The 20,546-nt window shown below is 38.9% G+C and overlaps 1 protein-coding gene across 7 annotated transcripts in view; it reads left to right on the top strand.

The window, feature by feature from the left end:
* The window catches only part of DAAM2 (dishevelled associated activator of morphogenesis 2), a 207,220-nt gene that overhangs the window by 20,137 nt on the left and 166,537 nt on the right, over positions 1-20,546 (top strand). For 3 of the 7 annotated variants that reach the window (XM_090135198.1, XM_090135203.1, XM_090135199.1), the window contains exon 2: positions 16,650-16,791. The exons of the other annotated variants lie outside the window; for them this stretch is intronic. The gene's annotated coding sequence lies outside the window, so the exon portion shown is untranslated. The remainder of the gene's footprint in view (positions 1-16,649; positions 16,792-20,546) is intronic. 7 annotated transcript variants of the gene reach the window in all.

Below are 20,546 nucleotides of genomic sequence, written 5' to 3'. Positions count from 1 at the left end.
CTCTCAGTGCTTTAACTACTGTGAATTTTCAAATCTGGGGCAATGCTATGGAGATATGACCTTCTCTCTTCCCCTCCCCTGCGGCCTCCAGGCAAGCACAGTGTATTCCACAATTAAAACGAAATTGGCTGCTCTGATTATCATTGGATAAAAGAATTTTCATGTATGTTCCTGTGGGTTTTTTTTTATGTTGTTAATTGGTGTGTTGCTTATAGCTTTTCTGTTTTCACCAGCAATACTTTCTAATATCACGCTCCTTTAAATTGTTGCATTTGCAGTATATATACTAGCATGCATTAGATGTGATTCATTTCTCATATTTCTGCAATTTCACTTATCAAACAGAAGTAACACCGCCACTACCACTCTGCATGTATCAGGCTGAGGATTTGTTTTCTTATAAGCGCTGTGTAGATGTTACATTTCATAGTGCTGTGTAAACTAGTTAAATGGGAATTATTAGGGCAGGTACTCAGCCAATGTAAATAGGTATGGGGGCTCCTATGCACCCAGGATGAATGTATTCCAAGTTAGGATTTGCCCTGGTATCTTCAGATTGGTAGTGAGTGACCTGAGGCACATGCAGTGCAAGTCTGCTGTTATTTGTACCTGTGCAAGTTTTTTGTGATTCCATATTGTTCAAGAATCTTATTCCATTATTCAATCTTATTCAATTATGAGTAGGTTCAAATAACATCAGAGTCTGGTCCAGATAAACTGAGGTCCGAGTTGTGCAAAGCAACCTGTAATTTTGGCTCTTTATTTTTAGTGTCTTGTTAAGACACTTGAAAACTGAGACAGACAAAATTATAAGCTGCTTTTGAAATGCTAGCTGACTGATTTGGGCAAATCTACATAATGGGTTTGATTTTTCTCACGTGCTTTTTACAACACTATAACTCTGTAAAAGTCAGCTAAGTAACTGATGTTTCACAGCAGTGGAGTCACAGAGGAATATGTCCCATGTTGCCAGAAGCTCCCATGAGCTTTGGTATGTCAGTCCTGTGCTCACATTCCATTTTTCTTGAATATTCGGGATGTACTTTAATTTGATTTGCTGAGATCCGTGTAGCCAATGACCACAAATGCATCACACACTAAGCAATGCCGTTCTCAGTGCCGGCTAAAGAATTTTTAGGGCTGTGTGTTAAAATTGTGCCTGATAATGATCTAGCTGGCTTTTTTTCCTACAAAGTATTAACCTTAGGCTTTGTGTCCTGTTAATATGCTGCCTGGATTTCATGTTATGTGTTAGATTTGTTTTCAATTTTTTTTTTTTTTGTATTTCAACACTTGAGGTATTGGTTTCTTCAATGATCTTTATGGTGTCAAATGGCATCTCCTAATGGTAGGAATTTTCTAGACTTGGAACAACATGGGATAACAAATCTGACCAGGAGAAACTCGTGTTTCTTGGATTTGGTAGAAAATTTAATCTGAGAGTACTGGAGACTTATACCAGTGATAAGGTTTCTCTGGATTTAGGAATTAGAGGCTGAAGGCGGAAAGAGGGAAGTAGATGAGAAAGGGGTGAAATGGAATTTAAGGAGTGGGAGCTGGAGATCATAATGATGTGTTTAGACTGCAGGAAAATGGAAGGAGAGTTAACCTTGAGAAACTAGGAAAAACTTGGCAGTAAGGGAGGAATAGATTCCCTCCCTGAATAACAAGTGCTTGAACACTTCCCAGTTTTGCTGACTACAAAGTATTAATCACTGCAGTTGATATTTCTGCTTATGAGCTCTGAAGTTCACATTTGTTTTTGTTCAGCGTATTTTCCTCTTATTGTGTCCCAAGATGAATTAAATGCAGGCAGTGTATGTGCCAGTCCAGCTATTTCTTGAACTGTGGGCAAAACTGAGCTATGAGACCCAAAAGCTCTTCCCTGTCTCTCTGGCATATTACTTTTTTTTTTAAAAGAAGGTATAAGCAAGGAAGCATTTTTATTCTTATGTCTTTTATTATTCAAAGTATTAAACAAACCTGATTAGAGCAGCTCTGGATTTTTTTGCTGCTTAAAAAATTGAACTAATGAGGCACAAAGTCTTAAGAGAAACTGCACAGTACTCAGTAGGAAAATAGTCATTTTATAAGAAAATCAGGTCCAGTTTCACCTTTCAAGATCTGACCAGAAGATGAGCTCCTAGGGAGTTTTCATAAACTTAATACACAAATGCACACAAATATAGGGGAAAAGAATATTTCTATCAATGGGCACCATCAGGGTTGGGTTTGATTGTGAAGAAATCATGCAACGTTACATTCTAAGGCTTTAATGTCATGTGGTAGTGCTCCCTTTTCCCAAGACAAAGAAGAGATGAAAAATCTTAGGGAATCTGTCCACTAGTAGCTATTAAATATGATAAACTGGCTGTATTCCCATCTTCTAAACAACTAAGAGAACTGAGCAGGAGTAGGATCAGACTATATATGGTATTTTAGCTTGCTTTCCCTAACTATTTGCAGCTGCCTGTTATTTAGAGATAAAGTACTGGTTTAGATGGACATCAGTTCTGACTAGCTGTAGTCAATTTTTATATTCTTGTGGTTTCTAAGAGGCACAACACTGAAGATTCTCTGACATTTCAGCTGTTGTAAGAGTAAGAAAGTCATCTCCCTAAGATTTGGGCTGAGGAAACTGACCAGGTACATATAAATCTTCACAAATTTGTTCAAATATTTGAGTCCTTTAAATGTCAAGGATGACCATGGAGAAATTATACCTTCATTTGTGGTACTGTCTCAATCTTCTTGTCAGTTAAAGAAAGTGACTGCCAGCTCTCTCTGTTTCCCAGTTCAAATCTGGATTACAAACATTGTCAATTTTTTGTACAAAGGATTTCATCGGCTCTTTAATTTGCTTTTCCAATATTTTTAGAAATGTTTCAAATCTTCTCTTGAGCTAAAATATTTCTGTAAATTTTTATATTTCGTAAAGTGTACTCATCAACTGCATGATTGTTGCTGTTTTTTCATAATTAACAAATATTTGGGGTGCTTCTATTTTCCAGGAAAACTCAGGGCTTTTAAAAAAAAATTAAGGCTATTTTTAGATGTTTCAGGCTGGTCTTGAAAAATCATTAATCTATTTGCACGCTCTTGGTCCTACACTGTCATCTGTTTTCTCTCAAAGTTGTGACAGAAATATGTGGGAATTCCATGTTGCTCTGTATCAGCCTGCCAATTCTCCTAATTTCCTTGTCAAAGAAAGCAACCTTTTCAAGATGCAATGAAACTACAGTAGAGCTCTATAAGTATCCTTGCATATATTTATTTGTATGTAGAAATGTCCTGGACATTTCTAATGTATAACATAATATAACTTGTTTTCCCTCTAACACAATGCTATTCCCTGTTATGTTATAACGGTCTAATCCCTCCCTGTAAATATGTAGTCAATAAATCTTCAGCCATAGCACTTTTACTTTCCATTGATTTAAGATCAAGCCCTTGAATGCTGTGGGTATGGTATACTCACTGGCCAAATTGTTTCTTACAGAGGTGTAGCAATCTCCTATTTAGCCATTAGGGGTTAAACCAAGGGAATGTATTCTTGTCTGCAATCGTCCACTATAATGCTATGTGAGGACACAGGAAAGAGGTTTTATAATGTTAGCATTTTATTCTTTGCATTCAGCACTTTCCTTTGGAAAAAATTAGAGCTATTAATGGATTTAGCTCTCTGTGAAACTGAGGCACTGCCTATTCAGATGCCTGCGACTTGACAGGAGTCTGTACTACCATATGCATACTCTCATTGCATGTAGGTCAGAGTTTGACAAAGTCATGGCAATTATAGTCTGAGAGTGCTTTTATCTTTTTTTTTTTTGTCTCCTGCCTTGTTGGCAAATCATATATTGACAAAAGTTACACATTTTCCAAAATGCAAATTTATCACAGAATTGCAGGAGTTGGAAGGGATCTTGAGATCATAGAGACCACCTTCCCTGCCAGAGCAGGTACCATGCAATAGGTGCACAGATAGGTATCTAGAGAGATTTGGAATATCTTTGTAGAAGGAGAATCTAAATCCTCTCTGGACAACCTGTTCTGATGCTCTGTCACTCTTCCATAAAATTGCTCCTCATGTTTGTATGGAACTTCCTGTGTTCAAGTTTCAGGCCATTGCTTCTTGTCCTATCACTGCACATCACTAAGAAGAGCCTAGCCCTGCTCATTTGCCTTCCATCTCCCTTTAGATATTTATAAACATTAATCAGCTCCCTGTTCCCCTCTTAGTCTTTTCCCCAGACTTAACGTATTACTCAGCCTTTCTTTGCAAGAGAGATGCTTCAGGCCCTTAATCATCTATGTGGTCCTCTGCTGGATTCCTTCCAGGAGGGCAGAATGAAGGGGCAAGATCACTTCTCTCAACCTGCTGGCCATGTTCTTTTTAATGTATCCCAGGATACCATCACCCTATTACATAGGATGTGTACTCCTCCCTTTGTTTCTCACTCCCTGATTTCTATGCTTTCCAAAGCTTCTAGTCATAATCCTTAATTCTTTTTTTTTTTCCTCTCCATCCTTCAGTTAGGGTTTTTGCCTGCATTAAGGATACAGAACTCATGTATTTGTAGTAGTGATTACTTCTAAGAGATCTGCCTTAACTAGGTGGAATGAGTTTATTTGTTTGATTTAGCAGCACAAAACTGTAGATAGGGTTTGTCAGGATATTGTTCTTCCTTACAAATGTTGTCAGGAATGGGGCCATCAGTTAGTGCAGACAGTCTTGGTTTTCTCACTGAGTCACTGGCCATTAAGTTGGGATGCCTGGACTGTGAGTACCCTGCTTAAATCCATTTGGCAGAATCCTGACCCCCTCCAGGCAGGTGACCCCATCAGCATCTGCACAACAGATGAAAGAAAGCAAGATCTTGACCAAACATGAGGGGACTTTAGTCCTTTGCTACTTTTGCAGCCGTATATACAGCGGGAACCAATTAAACTGTTTCTAACAGCTGAATGCACAGAGAGACAGTTGGTTTTGTTCTAGTCTGTGCTCTGATCTGTCAGCATCCTCCTGCACTGCTATACAGGGAGAGAGCAATAACCACGCTAGGGCCCTGCCAATATGTACTGTCTTCCAACTGTGCCCTACTGAGATATGAACTTGCCCTCATTGCTTGTTTCATACTTTTACTGCCCTAAGGGTCAGACATCCCAATGAGTGAATTCCTCTGGCTCAGTTGTAGAGGCCCCAGAATGTGTTGCCAATGACAGAAGTACAAAGCTTGACCTTAGTCTTTCATCATCAGCAGGATTCAGGCAGTCTGAGTGTTTCGAAGTCTTTGGCACTTACCATTACTAAGTTATAGGGAGAAAAACAGATGCATTTTCTGACTAGGTGAAATTTTCCTGGGGGGACCCATGAACTGTTTTCCAGCTGTGCCTGGGCTTATCTAGAATAGTTTCAGGTACCTGCTGTGGGGCACGTGTTAAGCCATAAATGTCCAACTGTGCCCTTTGTGACAGATTTTATGTTCAAACAGAGGCAAAAATTAGCAACTCCTCACTGCCTCATCCTCCGCTTACTTACGGTGGTGATGTTTAGTGTGCCCACATCTATTGGGACATCTCCAGAGGCCCATACTCTTTCTGATTTTCACATCTGTTGGAGTAGCTAAACTACTGTGAAATGGGAGCCTTATCCAGGAAAAAGCCTACTGTAAATACAAACTAGAGGTGATCTAATATAACATATTAACATTTTTGTATGGTATCATTGCACTTTTCATAAAAAGCAGTTTAAGAATGCTGCTTCATCAGACTTGAAAGTTAATTGTTCAATTACTAGCCTTTATTTTTGCACAATGAATTGACAGATACCTGAAGAACCAGACTTGAATCTTCACCTACAGTTCATATTACATACACATCAATATTTTTTGTTTTTGCTTTCAGATTAAAAAAACAAAAAACAAAAAACTATTATTTGTAGCTGTATGTATTTTTTATTCAGACAGCATGAACATTCATAATGGGCTAAACTATGATCATATCATCATAGGTCAAAGATCAGGGAGGTGATACTTTGCCTTTAAACAATGAAATGCATTATGTAGCCTCGTTGTCAGCTGCTTTTAAACTCAGTGAAAATAGTTGCCTCACTTTAGGCTATAAAACTTATATAATTTTGCTTCTCTCTATTCACTTGAAAAATCCTATGTCAGTATGCGATGCTTCTGGGATAAAAGTGCTGTGAAGTCTGCTGGACTGCATGTCTGTTATGTGGTGTCTGTGCCTGTAGGAAACAGGATGTGATGACCTTGTAGTCCTATGAATGCACATGACACAGAATCCAATTGACCATCCTACAGCCTGTGGTGACATGGGAGCGCAGCAAATTGAAGTGGAAGCAGATGGTGAAAAAGCCTCCTCTGTGTTTTGCCTTCTCTTTTCTTTCAGGGATGTTGCCTCAAGTCTTTGATCCAAATAGCTTGCTGAGGAAGTGTGTCTCTGAGCTATGATGAATTGGCACTGGGATTGCTGTGAATTCTTTTGCTCTCTCAAGAATAAACTTAATTCACAAAGAAGCTAGAGGGCGCTTAGCAATTTGGTCCCAAACTTAAGGACAGCAATTCCAGAGAAATGGAAAATACCCCTATTTTAATCTGTAGCTTGCTTCAGTAGGATGGCCACTGCTATTAATCGCCATTGGCTGTTTGCACATGTCAGGATATGTGTTTTCCTATGTGTTAACTGTTTATCTACACATCTACCTGCTTGTTTTTAATGGAACAGGCTGCATGACTTTGTGAGTTGTATTTTTTAGGTTTTCTGTTTAAACTGTGTGACCCTAAGTCCACGAGCTCCTATAGTTGCATTTGGACTTCTAAAGCTGAATTTATCACTGAAGTTTCAGAGCCTTGTTTCTAGAGCCTTATTTGTGGGTTATACACTCTGTACCTTGTAATGTTGAAAGGATGGGAAATGTTGGGCCCTGTAGACACAGTGAAGCTCTTGCTCTCTCTCCAATTTAAATAAATAAATAAATAGCAAGCAGTTTCCCCGGTTCTGTGATACTCAGAAACAGTTTAAATAATCCCTGTGTAGCAGGAGATGCTGTGCTGGACTCGTTTATCACCTGGACTCCAATTATTTTCAGAGTGTTTCATGACATGAACCTTTGGGTTCACAGTCTGTTGTACAGCTCCTAGGCAAATGCACTGAGGCTTGAGTTTGTTCATTGGTCAGTGTGTATGCTTCTTGAAACACCAACTTTTACATATTCACTGAGGAAAGACACAGTAATCACTGCATTATATGAGTGTCTGCATATCTGACACACCCAGTGATTTGTTTGCAGACTTTCCCACACCCTCAGAGTTGCCACTTCTTAGTTTGGGTCATTTTTACCATGGCTGTGTCAGATGTCATTTTCCCTCCAGATATTTTTGGGTGTAGCTGATTGCAGCAAGGAGGGAGGATAAGAGAAGTCTGCTTTTTGGAGGATGATATGCAGCTCACCTGAGTTACATAATTAGAGAGTATTAGAATGTTTCTGCTTATGATGGTTTTTTTGTTTGTTTGTTTGACTTTTTTCCTCACCATATGCCTCCTATCTGTACACTCACAGCTGTTCTTTCCTTTTGTTCTTCTTTCTTTACCTGTGGAACATGATAGTCCTGAGAATCCAAAATGCGTCTAACCAGAACTCATCTCACTGAGTCACTGGGCCAACGCAGGCCTTTCATTTTATTATTGCAATTAGGGATAAGTAGGAAGATTTCATTGTACTCCTATTTCATCAGGCCTGTCAGCTGTATCAAGGAGTCTAAGTGGTTATGTTTATTAGTGTTTTTGATTTTATGCTTTGTTTGGACTGTGCCAGCTATAGGAGGTCTCCTGCTGGCAAATGATGTCACAGAGCTGACTAAGTGGCCCCTTGTCCTGCCTGCTCTGTTCACTGTGCTGAGCCAAGTAGCATCTGTCAGAGCATACGCAAGCATAGAAGGGAAGGAAGGACTTTGTTTATTCAGGAAAACAGATGAGCTGTAGATGAGAGCTGCTCTGCTCTTTGGCCGTTAATTACAGGCTGCATATTTCTCAAGTTCTAAAAGCTAAGCAAGCTTCACCTTGCTTAATACTTGGACAAAAGACCAAAGTCTATAGGAAGCAATACTGATTGTTTAGAGGAATGTATGATGTTTGATGCAGGTTCAAGACTGGAATCTGAGGAACTTCATATCAATATGGCATAAAAGTTTCTTGCCTGTGTTCCACAGAGCACTAAACTAGTCATCTTTAAGGTAAGGATTCAAGAGTTTAGAGTATTAGGTTACAAGTTACATGGTGAATTAACAATTTTGGTCAGTACTTTACTTTGTACAGTAAAATGTGTGATTCTCAGATATTTGTCATGAGGCACTCTGTGAATGGGAAACTATCTAATATAACTACCTTGAATTTCTGGTTTCTGTTTGTTTTCTGGCTAGTTGTCTCTGATCCCCTGCAGACTCTTAAGATCATTAAAAAAACTGTCCCCTTTTAAAAAAAAAAAAAAAAAAAGGTTCAGAATGATTCCTTAGGATTCCTTAGACTCCGCTGCTCTGGGAGTGTGGTTACACTGGGCCAGTGTAACGTACCACATTTACATAGATATTCTTTAGCAATAGATCCTTCGGTATTTATCTTCAAATTTTGTATAATCTGTGATGAGATCCAGAACACCTCTGCTGTAGCAGACAAGGCTTTTCCTTCTAGAGCTTGGGTTTTCAGAATTCTTCAGTATCCACATCATCAGCTGACTTCAAAAGGAGTTGTGGGTGGTGCAGAGGCATTCAGTCGCTTGCCAAGGTCACAGTGACAGCCAGGATCAGAGCTTTATGGAGCATTTCCTGGCTCCAAGTAAATAAATGAATATGACGAACTGATAGAAACTTCTAAGCTGTGCAGATGGGTCTTGTATTTCTTAAATAAGATTTAAACAGCTACACTTTCATAACAGCAGCTATCAGTACCTGTGCAGCAGCAGTAACTACCAGCAGAGTAGGGGCTATTATCTGCAGATGAGGTCATCTTTTCCACTGTAATGATTGTTTTTAAAATATCACAGCTTGGGAATTGCTTGGAATGTCCCTTCATATGTTGGCTTGGCATTAGCCTACACAGCAGTGGGGTGAGGCAGTGCTTCTTGGTTACTTTCCTGAGATCTTACCAACTGTCATTCCTGGGTGGTGCAAGGGATGCAGCAAGCCCTGCTTTTTCATATCCATTGCACTAAGGTTAAGGTTGTCTGGAAAACTCTAAAACTATAGAAAGCAGTATGTTGGAGCAGGGCCACAGAACCATCCTTCCTTATGCGTCAGCTGAATGTGCTAGGGAGTTCTGGCTACACCTCTGCAGAAGTATAGGAGTTCCCAAGTTCTCCGTTGCATGCTCCAGTGATCCAGGTGCACTGAGCAGTATGAAACCTCTACATACTTCAGTAATAATGTAGGCTAGGTTTTCATATGGTGTCACAGTTCAACTAGTGTTGATTTAAGAACTGAAACAGAAACAGGACTGCAGAAGTGGACTAAATATTTTTCTCATTTAGCTGAGTTGTCTAAACACTAGGCCCTAAGACGAGCTCACACAAAGGCATCTGGCAATGACTCTGAGTCAGGCACTATTATCCCTCTTTTAGAGAGTCAGAAACAAGAATTGGCTTGCCCATGCCCACACAGAAATGCACAGCCAGAGTCAGCATTAAAACTTGGTTACTCAGAGGCACTCAGATGTGCAACCTGTACCACAATTCTTCCCACACTGCTTTCTATAAAGTAGGTACATTTCTCAGTGGTCAGGTACAAACTCTTTGATCTTTTGCTGTGTTTTGTGTTTTTTTGTGTAATTTTCTTTTTAATTGTAAATACAACTCCTCGAGTCTGCAGTAGTTTGTATTTGTAGAACTTTCTATTGTTGATGCTCCTGGATAAAATGGTCTGAGATGTACCAATGAGAGGACATTTTTTCTTTGTAATGGCAAAGCACAATGCTGAAAATGAGAGAACAATTTGAAGGAAAACAGTAAGTTCTAAAAGGTCTAGAAACATCAGGTTCATGCTGAGCTTGAGACTTAGATTTCCTATCTGTTGGTAGTTTTTGAATACCTTTGCCTCTCCCTCGATTTTGGGCACAACTATTTGCGTCGACCTCCCTATGGCTCGGAGCAGGATCTCCGGGCTCTTTCTTTTAAAGCCTTTGGAATTTACATAACCCTGCAATTGTAGCAATGCAAAATGTGGCTCTGGTTACAATAACATGGGTTTAGGGAACGCTGGGAAAGATTGTAGTGCAAAGGCATAAAAGCAAAACAAAACAAAACCCTACATGCTGTTTTAATTTTCAGCAGCCACGTGAGAACTGTCCTCCAGTTCCTAGCTATAAATACATTTCTGCTGTCATAGGAGGACAAAAAAAAAAAAAAAAAAAAAAAAAAAACCTAAACAATTCTCATTCTTCCCAAAATTTTCTTAAGGTTATGAAATAAAGGAAAGTAAATATTTCAAAAGCAGAGTGTGTCTGTGCTGAGGAATGCCAAATTAGTACTGAAGGGGGTTGATATTTGCATCAAGTGAAGAAATTTGGCTTTAAGCCAATCTTTCTTTCTCCACCAGCTGTTTTGAGAAAATCACTTAGGACTGCGTATGGATAATGTGCCAGGCAATGCTTCTTAAGCCCCAGGGTACACTGCCCCACTGTCATCTGAGGCAGAAACTTTGAGATGAATGAGGACTACACAGAAGCATGCCTGTTGCTTGTTCTTGTCAGATGTTATGTGTTGTGTCAGGAAGATGGGACTTGGTGCCAGGGTTTTTCTACTTTTCCAGTAATTTGGGGTTGGGCCTGCAGCTTACTCTTTTGAAGGCATTGCAGAAGTAATGGAAATGGTCTTCATGCCATTTCCCCAGCTTTGAGCTGGAGACATTTTATTTATTAGACATAACGTGAAAGACAGGATGGATAGAAGGCTGCATAAGGTATTATACATATGTTGTAGAACTGGGAGGAGTTTTGCTGCATTGACTCTCTAACCAGGAAAAAAAAAGAAATTACTTCCACATGAGTGGTAAAATAAAAAGTAGCTGGGGTCTACAGTGCATCTGCTTTCCAGAAATCATACCAATACTGAAAGGCAAAGCTTTCTGGAAGATACTGGTGTTCTTGGAACAAGGTCTGCAGTGCTGCTGGGAAGTGTGAAATCTGGTCGTTTTAGGGAGTAACACTTCCAGTTAGAATGCTCTGGTCCTTACAGTGCTGTGACCAGCAGAGGATTCTAACTTCAGTAATCAAAAGAACGATGGAAGCTGGTGAGGTTAAAGATAAAATAATTATTTTGTCCTATGCAAATGTTTTAAAAACAAAGGAAAGTCAAGTCAGAAAAAGACAGAAAATATAGTACATGAGTACCACTATATAAACAGCAAGTAGTGTGTACTTCTGCTGGTACAGCAAGGCCGACCTGAAGACAACAACAAACATTTCTAATTGGACTCGTTTGACTCACTTGGAAATTAGGCAAGAGAAAGAACAACGTTGCAGTATGAGAAGACCAGGCACAAGGTTTCTCTGCTTTTTGAGAAGTACAGACAACATACTCCTCAGTAACACATGCTGAGTACAAAAGGCAATGTACAGTGCAGTACAATTATTTTCACTGCTGTATTTTACAGTCAGTTTTCCATTGTATTGTCACATTCAAAATCATAACTTCTCAAATTCATTACACAATTCAGCTGGGGATGTACAAATAACAACAGGCTTTCTAAGGAAAGCTCTTTGTGCCTGTTTGAAAAATTATCCCCAAGGTCCTATGTAATTTTCCTGTAACATCAAGGAATCAAGGGGAGAAGTGGATAGAAAATCTTGGCATCTTCTTCACATTTAATCTTGTCTCCATCTACAAAGTTTTGATGTCAAAGAAAATGTCTCCTTGTGAATTGACAGGCTTCAGAAAAAAAGAAAATCATATTTTTCCAGCCATCCAGGTTAATTAATAGAAATAGCAGTGGCTGTACCACTGGCTGAAAATGTAAAAAAAAAATAAAAAAAAAAAAGAAAAAAAAGACTGTTGAAATGCAGGATGGGTTTGATAGAGCTGTGAGGTAAAGAAAGAGTGAGTGAACAAATGAGTGAACACAGCTGTAAGGTGCTATAAAGTTTTTATTCCTGTGCGTTTAGGATGACCGCATTACTTGAGTGAGTTACTCAACTTATCCCAGTTTAAAAAAAAAAAATGCTTATTTGCTTTTAATTTTTACAACTTTGTTGATTCTAGTAGTTGTTTGCCTTGCTTTATCCTCTTCTAGATGATATCAGGTCAGAATAGGATTTAGTTATATGGCCAATATTGACGTGGTTAAAATGTGCACAGAGAGCTTTTGAAAAATATGTAAGGATCACGTCGTTGGGTAATGAGATGCTGTGGCACTGACTGTTGCAAAAAATGCAAAATTAAATAGCCAGTGTGTCACAGCAAAAGCAATGCTATAAAAATAAGTGGATCTGCTTAATAAATCAGCTTATAGTTATTATATGTTGCATAAAAGAGATTTGGTGAGCTGTTCAAATTCGGGTTCAGTGGATTGGAATGAAAAATTGTTACAATTGTAAGCATCATAGGATAAGCTACCCTACATTCATTCTGAGGGGTAAGGTATAATGCTTTCTGAACTGCATGAGAGGGCTTCTCCTTAGGGAATATAAGGATAGACTGACTCATGAAATTATAATACAGGGAATGAGTGCAGAGCGACCTAGGGTCCTGGGTTCACATGAGGGTTTCTCCACATAAATCAGGTAGAAAGGTTTGGTTGAAACTTCTTTCTGTGAGTGTAAAGGTCAGAAATCCTAAAATGTAGCCTAATATATATCAATGTGATGGAATCCCAGGCAGCAGGACTTAGGTGAGGAAAGAAATATCAACATCAGCAAAGTAGGAAGAAACTGTCTTGCAAGAAAACTGATCGATTTAGGTTGACCCTGAACTGTGGTGGTGTTTTGAATGTGTGTGAGGTCTCCCAGAAGGGGATATCTTTGCCTTTATGAATGCTCCCTGGAAGCATAGGAAGGACAAACTGCAGCAGAAGGAGAGACTGATGTTAACATGAAATGTTTCTCCAGTCTGTGCTAGCAAATGCCTAGGAGTAACTCATCACAGGAATGGATGATGAACCAGATGTGAGCTCATGGGCCAGGCTTAGTGGGCAATACAACAAGAGCAATGCTGTGGTGAATGTTTGTTTCAGACCACCTAATGAAAAAAACAAGTAAAGGAGACTTTCTTCAGAAAACTGGAAGAGTCAAGTGATCAAAAATACAGATACTCGTGGGGATTTTAACCACCGTAACATCTACTGGAAAGGCAGTATAGCAGGGCACAAGTAATCCAAGAGGGTTCTGGAATGTACTGATGACGGCTTCCTAACACAGGTAGTAGATGAGCTGAAGACAGGAGATGCTCTAAATGGACCTGGTATTTACAGGCAAGGAAGAATGGGATGGGGATGTGATTGTGAAGGGTAGCTTTGGCTGCAATGACTGTGGGATGGTAATGGTCAGGATTCTGAGAAGAGGGAACAAGATGAAAAGCAATAATTTAGCTTGAATTTCAAGAGAACAGCAGATCTGGTCTTAAAGAATCTCATGAGACATGGCCCTTGGGAGAAGAGTTTCAGGAGAGTTGGTTGCTTTTTGAGGATCACTTGCTCCAAGCTCAAGGACAGTCTGCTCTGATGAGAAGGAAGTGAAAGAAAGGTGAGACAAGGCCTACATGAATGAGCAAGTTGCTTGCCTTTAGAAATCTCAGGCCTCTGAAACCAGTTACAAAATTCAGAGCAAGGAACATTTAACCTCAATGGATGAGGATCAGATTAGGGGAACATTTTAACAAACTATAAATACAGAAGTCCCTGGGACCTGATGCGTTACACACATGAATGCTGAGGGACCTGGTTGATGTCACTGTGAAGACAATCTTCGTTACCTTTAAAATATGAAGACAACTATGCGAGGTTCCTGAGAACTGGAAGAAAAGCAACTCTTACGTTTATCTTCAAGAGGGACAAGAAAGAGCATCTTGAACACTACAGAGTACATAGCCTCATCTTAGTCCCTGGGAAGGTGAGGGATCAAATGATCCTAGAAACTATTTCCAAACATATGAAGGACAACAAGGTGAATGGAGGTAGTGAGCATGGATTTATAAGTAGAAAGTGTGCCTGACCATTCTAATGGCCTCTGTAATGAGAAAACTGGCTTTATAGACGGGAGAGAGAAATAGATGCTGCTTGTCTCGACTGTATAATATTTTTGATACATCCCTTTAGTATCCTTGTTGAGAAATTGAAGCAGTGTGGGCTAGATAATTGTACAGTGTGGTTGCTTTATAACAGGCTGAGCTACTGGGCTCAAAATGTTGTGATTCAAAGCAAAAAGATCAAATGAAGACCATACTGATGGTATATTCTTGGGTGAGTGCTAGGGTCCGAAACTTCTTAACAACTTTGTTAATGATCTAGATTATAAGACCAAGCATACCCTCAGCAAGTTAGCAGACATCATAAAATTGAGATGAGTGATTTTTAAATCAGATAGTTTTACTTCTGTTCAGAGCCACCTCAACAAGTATCTCATAAAATTCATCAAAGGGAAATGCCATGTCCTTCTCCTGGGGAGGAATAACATCATGCACCAATATAAAATGAGTCTGACCAGCTGGAAAACAGCTTTGTGGAAAAAAATCTGGAGTCCGGATGGGCAACAAGTTGAACATGAGTTTGAAATGTGTCTTTGTGGTAGATGCCAACAGGGCTGGATTAGGAAAAGCAATGTCAGTAAGTCAAAGGAGGTGACTTTCCTTCTTCAGCCTCGATGGGACAAATCTGGTCTTGCAACCAGTTCTGGGCTCCTCAATGCAAGAGAGCAATGGACATACTAGAGAGAGTCCAACAAAGGGTCACAAAGGTGATTAAGAGAATGGAACAATTAATATACGAAGAGAGACTAAGAAAGATGGGACTGTTTAGCCTGGAGAAGAAAAGACTTGAGGTGTATAAATAGCTGATGGAGGGGAAGCAAAAGAGTAACTAGATGCTTCTCAGTGCAGCCTGGAGACAGAGCAGGAGTTAACGAACTAACTGAAATACAGGAAATCCCTGTATTCAAGCATTAAAGCAAACAAAACCAAAACAAAAACGACAGTAGCAACACTTCTTACTGCGAGGCTGATCAAATATAGGAATGGTTTGCCCAGAGAGGTTGTGGAGGCTTCACGCGTGGAGATTCTCAAAATCCAACTGTACTGTGTTGTAAGCAACCTGCTCTCATTGCCTTTTTGAACTGGCATATTGAAATAGATAATGCCAGAGTCTCTTTCAACCTCAGCTACTCTTTGATTCTTTTTTTTCCCCTCATGACTGAGTCAAAACAGTTCAATAACTGTGGTCACAAGTCACACTCGTATTAAGGCCAAATACAATTTGGGTTATGTTGTCTTACATCCTCTTAAAATAGGTTATTCCAGGGCAAAAATGAGGAATTGTGGCAAAGATTGAAGTTTCTGGAGGATGGATAGAATGACTTCAAGTGCTATTTATAATTTGAGTTTGAGTATCAGCCTTCGGTCCCTAGAGTTTCTAATGTGACGCCTTTCATTAGTATCCAATTCACATAAAAAGTAAATAAATTAGTAAATAAAGAAATAAACAAATCCTGACTTTACCCAATGTGGATAGGTTTGTGTTAAAACTGATTTTGTTACTTCAATGAAAAATGGGGTTAATTAAGTGAAAACAAGACCTTGTGTTTCTATTATCCCCAAAGGACTATCGTTTCTATGAATAACCTTAATGCACTCATAGAGGAACTGACTATTTTAATGTTTATCTTAAAACAGCTTAGTTAAATGTCATCGGAAGAAAACAAGGATAATGTTGCTTTAATGATATTTCCTAAAATGGCAGTATAGCAGCATTTGTGGGATATCCTGGAGCACAATTTGTCTTTAATTAAAATGAAGCAAACAAACAAACAAAAGAAGCATCAACCAAAACCAACCTAATAACAAGAAAATTGGCTGACTGATAGAAGTAAATAATTCATAATAGATCGGGCCCTAAATCCTGGAAGTTATTTCTCTAGAGCAGCTGATACAAAGAATTCAGAGCCAATTGTTCTGTATCAGATGAAAACCATCTTTGCATACACTAATCACACTCAGCACATTTTTTTTCCTCTAACATTGATAACCTATGATCATTTCCACATACTTAAAATAAATGGGTAGAGCAACCAATCAACAATTTTTTCATAGCGTAGATGCAGTTGCTGCAGATGTAATGGTACATGTGAGATACTTGCTCTGGATTGGATTAAGCAGTATGCTGGAAGTACTATTGAGTGCTTCAGCAAAGAAGCATTTAAGTTCTTTCTTGCCTCTACATGCACAAGTAGTACCCACTGCCTTCATCATCTTATGCTTAGTGTCATGAATGTACTTAGAATCCCTCTGGTTTCTAAGTGATTTAATCAAAATACTGGAAGATCAGCCTTTCACTGAAGTTAACAGAAGAACTTGTGTACAGATTTCTTCTGTAATTTCTTTTGAAGAATCACAGAAATACTGAAATATTAGAAAGCTAAAAGGAACTCTTTATTTGTAGTTCTTTCTCCAGAAAACTCTCTACTGTCACATCAGTTCAACTAAATCATCTGAAGGTGGGCTTTTCCTACATGATGAGGACCTGAATACAGAGAACTTAATACTGAGAGAAGAGCAAATCAGAAGCCACACAAATCATCCAGGTTAGTTCTGATTTTCATGTGGGGAATGGGAGAGGAAATCGTAAAAATCTTGGGAACCGGATTTTAGTTACCACTTTTTATTTTCTTAAGCTTTCATGATGTTACCTATGTTCACAAAGCAAAAGGAATATTCCATTTGTTGTGAGATGTTCTTCAACACAGAGCAATGTTACAGCAAAAAGGGCTTTACTGTGCCTAATTACTGATAATCCAGGTGTGTTCAGAAGAAGCATAACTCCTAATGGCTTTGAAATTTTAAGCTCCTACTCTTGTTCTTTCCACACTGTCATCATTTAAACAAAAGAGAATAGAACTTGTATCCAGGCTTTGCTACAAGTGTTAGTACAGCTGTTGTCATCCAGTTTGAAGGTCAGTGTGATAACTTAGATTTGACTACATTTATAATCTAAACTGGAAGCATATAGGAAATGATAATCTAGGAATGCTCTTGATTTTATGCTCTAATTTTTTCTTTCCTTCCTTATTCAGTCGTCTATTCTTCCAGAATGGACACCAATTAAAGGAAAACTTAGTTTTTCCTCCTCTGTGTAATTTAGAATCCTTCAGGGCTTCAGTCTGTTAAGGAAAGCTTTTGCATTCACTTTGTGCATGAGGTCTAATTGCACCTAACACTTTATCATTATAAGTGTGCTTTCTGTTTCTCCCATAGAACTTGCAGCAATCACAGAGTTAAAAAATAGCATGAAAACTTTTTTTTCTATGATATTTCCACTGTACAACAAATATTGTGAAGTCCATGTGAGCTAGATCTGAGTCCTCAAAATCTGCAGCACTATTTACATGAGTGCAATGAAAGTGTAAAGTGCTGTTGAATTAAGGTGGTGTACGTTTTGTGTGGATGTAAATGATTTATATGAAATACAAGGACTGGTGAATAAGTTGCCACAGCTCAAACTCTCTCAAAATTTCTGCCAAATTGAGTGGTAACTCTCCAACAGTTGTTTTCAGAGGTGCGATCCTTGTTGGTATCTTAACTAAGAAGAACCCAGATGACTGCACAGCTAGCTGATGCATGAAAATTGCATTTGCTAAACTTCACATTCTTTTACCTAAAACAAAGTATAATCTTTTGCTCACAGCTTCAATTTCCTAGCTGTGTATGAATATGCATTGAAGAGAAATGTGTTTACCTGACGTAATTTTTAAACATTAGCATTTTACATCTTTGTAGTCTTTTGGAAAAACAATTTCATGGGATTAGCTACGTCTCTCTAGGTGACCTGTTTCTTTTCTGGCATGTGGAAGGATTCAGGAACAAACAATTACTTGGTCTTTGCATGCATAACTCTTAAAAATAATCAGGATCAGTACCTACTTAAATATGTGCTGCTTTCTTGGCATATACCAAGTCACCTTCTGACTCAGGCTGCCAATGATGGAATTAAATATTGCAGTATCTGGGTGTGCCCCTCTTTATGTCCCAGTCAACCACTCCACATTGAAAACGGTGTATTTTTTGCTTCCAGAGCAACTCTCAGTCATGCTGGTAATCGCATATGTACCTCTCAGCACTCCAATAGATGCTCTGCATTCCCAGTGAATTGCACTGTCTTGACAAATTAAACAAAAATGGCTTACAGCTTTCTTCTCTCTAGCCTTCACCCGTTACTGTTGAGCAGATTTCTAAGAGAGCAATTCAGCATCTTTTTCATAAAAGTAAGGAGCCACATTTCCTTAAAACTTTCCTATTTCCAGGACTCCTAAACATACAGGAATTCCTGTAAAGAAAGCCAAGTATTCTCCAGGAAAGTGTGTGTCACAGATTAGGGCAGATTCTCTGTGATGGAAGTTATGTCCAGGAAAATGAGTGTGGGTTAACATTGGTGCAGTACAGGAAAAATAAACACCCAGAGCCTCAAAGGCCAGAATAATGAGCTTGGCCTTAAAGTACTGAAACTAAATGCCATTTGCAGTTAATTGCTGAAATATGGTCAGCTGGCTTTCTAATTGATTTCAGCTTCTTACTAAGGGATCAGTGCTTCCAATTAGTTTGCATGTAAACTTCAGAGAATATTGAATAATCAGAGCTTAGCAAGCCACGCTGACTGTAAATAATCCTTCTAGCTCTTCTGCAATGAATACACAGTAAGCAAATGTCTCCTGCTTGGCATCATAGGTGGAGCCAGGACTTGTTCCAGCTGCTTTTCTCCACTGAGATGTTACAAATGTCTCAGAAGCACACAGAACTGGCAACCTTGAACAGACTTTTGAAGGGAGTGAGTTTTCTAGGTGGAATAGGAGTGGTATAATAGCTCCATCACCAGTATTGTAAAGAAAAAGATGTTTAACTGAAGCTCTCTGTCTGCTAAAGAGCTGTTTCAAGACCCACGAGTAGCTAATTGTCATTTACAAAACCTCAAGGTTGTTGTAAGTTGGTATCAGTCTTAATGTACCTTGATCAGTTGTAGGACCACAAAGAAACGGGCAGTTTGAAGATAGCCATTACTTTTTCACTCTGGTTTTCTGCTAACCAGAAGTTAACCAAAGTAAAAGCTGACTGAAATACTTCCCCCCAAAACAAGCAAACAAACACACACACACGCACACAAGAAACAAACCCAAACCAACATACAAAAAACCTGCATAGTAATAATATTGCTTTGCACGGTACAGTGAGAGATGCTCTAATTACTGTGTGCTATTTCAGAGACTGAGAAACACATTGAAACAACTTCTATATGGAGGGTATGAAACTCTTGCTAATTCTTTAGCCTGTAGTGGCAAAGCAAAAGACTTTGACTCTGTATCTTCACTGAGTGGTGGTGTCAGGCATGGAATGCAGCCTAGCTCACAGAGCCACGGTGTTTAAACCCATTGTCAGATGGAGCAGGCAGCCTGGCACTTGGTCTCTGCTCACAATGGGCACTTTTGTTTTTAGATTAATGTACCCATGTCCTTTTGACAATGGATCAAACAAACAGTTTGAATCTTAGGAGGCGGAGCAGCATCTCAGAGAAGCTTTTGCTTCTATATTGTATAAGAAATCTGCTTTTGAAAAGCACATAACAAATTTTGGTTTGTACTTCCTTTCCTCTTGTCCGTTCACTCCTTGCAGGACCCTAAAAGGACTTTGTTTAAATATATCTAAATATTTGATGCGTTTGCTTCTTCTTTGTGTAGCAATTAGATGCGACTTTGAGGACATGTGTATCTGCATTTTGGGATTGATTTCTTTCACATGAGGGAAAAATGAAAAACCATGAAAAAGAAAGAAAATACGGGGAAGTTTTTAATTTGATACTGTCAGTTGGCATCAGAGACTTCACCCATGGTGCTTATTATTCTACAGTTACATAGATAATACTATAGCTTTTGGGGTTGACCTTGGTGGTTAGAGTCTAAAAAGGTTTTTAGAAAGAAGCAGATATTTTCTTTGATGGTCTTATTCCTAAATTCAAAAGGAGCTGCCTGTTTAAGTATATTTGTGCAGTCCTGAGATGTAGACTTTATGTTATGTGCTGTTCAGAAAGAGAAACATCACTTTTTCTTGTAACTTCTGGTTTTGTTGTGTCCTATAAGCTGAACACACCAAAATAGTTTCTATCAAAGGTCAACTCTTACAGAAGAGGATTACTCTGCAGAACCAAACATTTTTGCAAACTGCAACACTTTTCAGGGATGTATCTGCAGTTCAGTATGTACTAATAAAAAGCTGACTTCTCTGGCATCTTTCATCCCAGGCTGTTATTGATACAAGCATTGAATTATATAACACCCAATCTAACCTACTTTTC

Source organism: Phasianus colchicus, chromosome 2 (genome assembly GCF_987193195.1).
Source record: "Phasianus colchicus chromosome 2, bPhaCol1.hap1.1, whole genome shotgun sequence".
Lineage (NCBI taxonomy): Eukaryota > Metazoa > Chordata > Aves > Galliformes > Phasianidae > Phasianus > Phasianus colchicus.
The sequence above is the reverse complement of the archived record's forward strand: the minus strand, read 5'-3'. Positions and strand labels throughout refer to the sequence as shown.